Source organism: Pteropus vampyrus, unplaced genomic scaffold (assembly GCF_000151845.1).
Source record: "Pteropus vampyrus isolate Shadow unplaced genomic scaffold, Pvam_2.0 Scaffold91, whole genome shotgun sequence".
Taxonomy (NCBI): domain Eukaryota; kingdom Metazoa; phylum Chordata; class Mammalia; order Chiroptera; family Pteropodidae; genus Pteropus; species Pteropus vampyrus.
The window spans coordinates 5,527,619-5,533,891 of NW_011888872.1; the positions used below are offsets into that span (position 1 = coordinate 5,527,619).

At 47.6% G+C, this 6,273-nt stretch overlaps 1 protein-coding gene across 1 annotated transcript in view; it reads right to left on the reverse strand.

Annotated features, from left to right (window-relative positions):
- Positions 1-2,804, reverse strand: part of SPTBN1 (spectrin beta, non-erythrocytic 1) — a 185,075-nt gene extending 182,271 nt beyond the window's left edge. The window contains exon 1 of the mRNA XM_023532837.1: positions 2,587-2,804. The gene's annotated coding sequence lies outside the window, so the exon portion shown is untranslated. The remainder of the gene's footprint in view (positions 1-2,586) is intronic.
- Positions 2,805-6,273: the final 3,469 nt, after the last annotated feature.

Sequence of the window (6,273 nt, forward strand, 5' to 3'; positions counted from 1 at the left end):
CCGTGACATCAACACAGGATATTTTCTTACAACGTAGTAAATCCCAAATGTCTGGATAATCCATGCGAACAGTACTCCCAGACATCTTTATACAATACGATTTTCTACAACCAGCACAACAAAACCCAAATCCAAAAAGTTCTATATAGTAATGGCTCTCTTTTAAGAGAAACTGAAAATAATGAACATAAACCACACAATCTGCATTCAGTTCTACTCTACAGAGCCATGTGTTATCAAATGCCACCAATCTGAATTAATGAGAAATTAAAAAAAAAAAAAGTAGACACACCCTTGCTTTGAAACACTGACCTTTCCTTCCAGTTAGCACACTGAAATTCCTTTTTTCACCTATCTACATTTTAGAAGAGTCTGGATGACATATGAAATGCACCCATGTGCCATCCCACACTGAATAAATGAACTGTAGAATTGGCATTTAGAGGGGAAACTTCCTGTGTTCTAAACTGATGAGAACACTGGCAACCATCTCCTTCTGACCAGATATCAGCCACAGAGGCCTTGGTGGTCTGTCTTCAATCCCCTCCCCAGCCACATCTGCAAAAAATACGTATACAAAAAAATATATGTAAATAAACATAAATGAAGTCAGTTACCGTCATAATCCCATTAGTTATAATTAACTTGGCTATCTAAATCAATAAGTTTGAATACCGATTCACCATCAATCGATGCTCTTTTACCTAATAATCCCTAATAAAGCATCCAAATATGTAATTGGATTTACAGAAAAAGCAAACAAGGAAAGCAAAGCAAATACAGATTAATCATTTACTACCTACCAAAAAATATATAAAACTAACTGAATGTTGATATTTTTAGAAATGTCTCAGGGACATAAGAACTAAAATAGAGTAATCGTTTCATTATTTTTTTTTTTAAAAAAAGGTTCCCTGTCGGAAAAATTCATATTCTTAGTATTAACCATTGTAATAGCTGTAAAGATCCAATAAACATCAACTTTTCATATATGAAATTGATGGACAGCTTAATTGTGGTTAAAATAATGGGTGATCCACAGAAAGACACTGCGACTCCCAATACTGACTGCATCACTGCCTCCGCACACCAGTGGGCCGCGTCCTCCCTGCAGCCCCTCCCTACCACTCAGGTCCCTTGGTCCTAGATCAGATTCTGGTCCGCAGCCGCAGGCCCGCTACCTCTGCCCGCAATAGCGCTGCAGGGCGCCCCTTCATCAGAGTACGGCCTAACAGGCTGGGCGGGAGGGAGTCACCCCAAAGAGAAGAGTCCACCCTCACAGCTAGGTGACCTGGTCCTCTAGACGCCATGTCCCACTGAAGCATGACAAGGTAGAAGCAGTTCCGAGCCTCTGCCAAGGGCAGCCTCGGGCCTGGGTGGGGCCGGGCGGGGGCCGCAGGCGCCGAGTGGCCGTGCCAAGCCCCGCCAACGAGAACCCGGGGAGGCTGCGATACTGCTGCATTGTGCTGCATCACGGCGAGGGAACCGTGAGCCATCCATCTTGCCAAAAAAGCACATCCCCACCCAAATAAATCCATCGAATATATTTTTCTCCTCTGCGGAAGCACCCCACACTTGCCCTCTCCTCACTATGTGGCATAGCTTTTGAATAAAAAAATAATGAACATGGTTTGTGTACTGATTCCCCACAACACTTCCCCTCCCCATCTGATGGCAGCCACTTGGCATCTTTCCTATCACAAAAACAAAGGGAAATCTCCCCCCCTCCAAAAAAAGGCCGCGGGCGTGGTATGAGAGGATGAGGAGAGGGGCGTCCAGCCCACCACCCCAACGGCAGGCTCAGAGAGTCCCCGCGCTGGTACAAACCTGTTGAAGAGAGGATGGCAGGAGCTGAAGGGCGGGCGCAGCGGCCGCTCCGCGCCCGCAGGCGGCTCACGCCCCAGCCCTTGGGAGAGTGGGAACTGCAGGGAGGGCGGGGGGGGGGCGGGCGCGAACGGGGGACGCGAGGATGGGCTGGATGGGCTGGATGGACTGGGGGGCGGGGGGGTGACGCCGGGCCGCCGCCTCCGGCTCAGCTGCAGCGCAGCGCAGCCCCGACCACGCCTGGCCGCATCCCCCGTACCGTTACGCGCAGAGCTCGGCCCTGTCAACACCGCCCCCGCTCCCTACAGCCGGGCTAGAACGAGGGCACCCGAAAATATACCCTCGCTGCTGCCCACTCCGCACCCACCCCCGCGCCAGGGGCCGCTGCGTCCAGCTGGAGAGACTCAGCGGCGGAGACAGGGAGGAAGAATCGGCGGCCCTGCGCTGGGGATGAGGCTGGGCTGCCACGATGCGCACCGGTGATCTGCTGCTCACCGGTGATCGGCCTCACCGCGGGGCCTGCCGCCCCTGCCCCCACAAAACCCGAGTACTAGTAAGCACTGAAGACCCAGGCTTTCTGCACCGCCCCCGCCCGGGCTCTGCAGCCTCCCCGCCCCCACGCCGCTCCCGGGGCGCAGGGCAGCGGCAGGGCAGCGGCGTCCTCCCGGCCTGGGCCCGCGCCCCTCCTCCCGGTCGCCCGCCCGCCGCCCAAGAGGCAGCCTCAGTGAGTTGGCATCTTCCTGCCTCAGGCCCCCTACCTACCTCCCGCGGATAGGGGGTGGGGGCGCCGGGGTCCCGTCCTCCTCCCGCTCCTCGGCGGCCGGGCGGGTGGGCCGGGAGGCGACTCCGCGGGGCTGTCCGCGGCTGGGGCCGGGGCTCACAGGACAGGACCGGTGGGCGCTGCTGCGCGGGGCTGCGCGCTTGCTCCGGGCGGAGAGGCGGCCGAGGGAGGGACTGGAGGAATCCGCAGCCTGCACGGCAACAGCTGCACTGATTCCGGGGGCTGGGCGGGAGCGCGGGGCGGGGGAGGAGGGGAGGGAGCAGGCAAGGCGGGGGACGAAGGGCGGGGAGAGGGAGCGCGCGGGAGCCGGGAGCGCGCGCAAACGCGCGTGCACAGTCCTCTCCCGCACATCCTGATTCCTGCTTCGATTCTTCCCTCTCTCCCGCCCTCAGCGCCTGCGGGGAGTCCCACAGCCGCCCACCCGGCGCCTGCTCCGCCAGCGCGTTGGACCTGGGGCGCGTCCTCCCTCTCCTCAGCCGAGGCTCTGTTCGGGCTCAGCCCGGATCTCGTCCCCTGCCGCGGGGTCTGGCCAGGGCTAGCCTGGGCAGGGTGGGCACAGCCGCCCCCGGGCAAAGGGACAATGGGGACTTTGTTCTCACAGCCGGCGAGGGCCAATTTCACGTTTAATTTGAGGCTAATTTGGTTATCGCCATGGAAAGGGGCAGCGTAATTGTCTAAGTGACTTGTGCAGCCTCTTTTCGCCCGCGACGTTTGCGTTTGGAAAGCGATGGATAGAGTGTTGAGGGAGGTTTTAAAGCGTCATTTGGTTGATTTGGGTTCAGATCTAGGTGGTGGTGTTTTGTAAGTTCTGCCCACCCTAATGTAGAGCGACGGTGACGCCGTGAGAAACTGGGCGATGGGGGTAGGAGGGTTGTTCCTACGGCGAAGTCAAGATCTTTCTCCTTTGTTGACTGCTTTTTCACCCTTTCCCTGGGGGTAGCTGGGAACAGACCCTACAAGTGGTTCGTCCAGCTCCCGCCTCTGGCCATAACGCCAGCTTCCTTTCACCTGAAGTGGGTAATCTCCCGGAGCCACTCCTGGGGAAAAGGGACGACCTGGCTGTAGTGAAGGCGCGGGCGAGGGCTTGAGTTCTCCCCCTAGCCACATACCCTGAGAGTGGCGAGGTTTCTGTCAAGTGCCAGGGCCACTTCTCGATCAGGTGGTCGACCCGGTCTATCCCTCAGGCTATGTAGAAATTATGGCACCACCACTGTTGGGAAGGAAAGAATGGTGTCATCACCATGACCAGGACTAGAAATACTCTATAGAAAGCAGAGTCTGGAGAAACTGATTTTCTGCCTGCTCTATAGATGCCCGACTGTGGAGGCACTGTAAGCTTAAGAGGGAAGAGGCCCCTTCTCTGTTGGAAAAGCCCCAAGGCTTTTCCCCTAAAGACTAACCTTAAAAAAATACAATTTTGGTAGTTACAAAATAGTCATGGAGATGTAAAGTATAGCATAAGGAATATAGTCAATAATATAATAACTATATGGTGTCAGATGAGTACTAGATTTATCATGGTGATCATTTGGTAGGTTATATAAATGTCTAATCACTATGTTTACACCTGAAAGTAATATTGTGTATCAACTGTAATTGAAAAAAAAATTAACAAAATTAAAATAAAAAATAGGAAAGATCGAGCCCTCAACCCCTGAATAACACACAAATAAAAGACGGGCAAATAGTTTGGATCATGCTTATATCTCAAATCAATAGAACTGAAACTTGATGGGTTTATACTTTTGTATGTATTTTTTAATGAATATTTTTGAATAAAACTAAATTAAATTGTCCCCAGCAAGTTATGAAGATGATTCTTCCTTTTAGGCCTTCACCATCACTTTGAATGTACCAATGCTTATATTTGATATATATGGAAAAAATTGAGAAAGGAAAATAATTTAACATTTTTCTCAGAAGATTGATTAACACAACCAGAAGGTAAACTCTCCAAGGGTAGGGTTCATTTGTTTACTGTACAAAGCAGACACTTCAGAGGTACTCAAAATTTTTTGTTGAATTGAATTGAACAGAATCAACATATTAGGTAATAAGGGAAATCCACTAGGAATGGAAGTTGTTTCCCTTTCACTTATTTAGGGCCATTGCCCTCCCCTGCACCTCCCCACCCACAGTGTTAATGAAATACCAAAGAAAACAATGGCAATACTGGGAAATGCCTCAGTTTAAATTCTTCCAATGCTATTCTGAAATGTGACTCTTAACTGCTTCCTTTATCACAGATAACAGTACTTGAATAAATCTTTATTTGATGGATGAGTCACCTCCCCTACCCCATTCCATTCCCACTTACTTTTTAAAATATTTTCTTCAGAAAGCGAGACCACACACAACCTTAGCTAGGTACTCTGATGAAGTGGCAGTAAGTATTCCAGAAATGTAAAGGGCAAGATTTCAGATTAAATACCTGCTCACAATTTCAAATTTTTACCTTTTGGTGAAAAAAATCATCATCCAAGAGAGCACAGTGTACCACTGAACAAAAAGGAAGTAACAGGTCAAAGAAAAGACAGTCTAAATCTGGAGAGATTATTGGAGAAAACATATATCTCTATGGAAGGCAGGAATCTAGAAAAGATAATACGCCTCAAATATCTCAAATATCTCTGAAGCAGTTTTGCTGAAGTTTATTATTTCACAATAGAATTAAGGTCAATTTAAAGGAATCTAGAACTCATTGATATCATGTCTGTACCATTCTACTCTCCATTTTTAGAACCATGTGATTATATATGGCTTTGTCTCCCACAGAAATAGTACTTTATTACAAAATTTTTACAGATATAAAGGATCTTCAAATTTTCTGTTACCAATAATAGTGATCATAAGTAGCAACTATAAAATGCTTTCCATTTTTTAAAGTCCTTTAACACATATTATTTTGTCTTTTGTCAGTTCTGTGGGATAGATATTAGTTCTATTTTATAGATGAGAAAACTGAAACACCGGTAGGATAAGTGAGTTGTCCACGTTTATTTACACAGCTACTAAGTGCCAGAGATATCTGCTTAGAAGCTAGCATATCAGAGTTGTGTGTCTGGGAATTGTATATTAATTATTAAGAAGTATTCTGTTTGCAAGATGAAAAAAGTTATGGAGATGGATGGTGGTGATGGTTGCACAACAATGTGAAGGTACTTAATACCATTGAACTGTACCCAAAATGGTTTAAATGGTTTTTTGCTATGTGTATGTTATAACATTTTTTTTTTACAGTTTTTCAAGTAATTCTGAATTTACACCTCTAAAATAGTAGAATAGATGCACTCTTAATTCTTCATTTAACCCACTTGTTGAATTGCCTCCCTCTGTTCACTCCCTCTGTGTTGTAAACATATTGACCCATGTCCATGGCACACTAAACAAACTCTGCTAGTAGGCTGTAGTCTGCTACACCTGTAATTTCAGCTCTCTACAGTCACGCTGTATACTTACAAAGTCAGTTGTGTTTGTTCCCAAATTCGTTTATGGCAGTTATGCTTATTATACTTAGTAAGGACACTTATTATAATTAAACATTACATAAACCAATTAAATATGAGTGTGAAAAGAGAGTTCTTTCAGTGAAAACTAAGTTGCGTATTTTTTAAATGTCTGATTAAAGACTAAAAATATTGCCATCAAAATATATATGGGCAAGATAA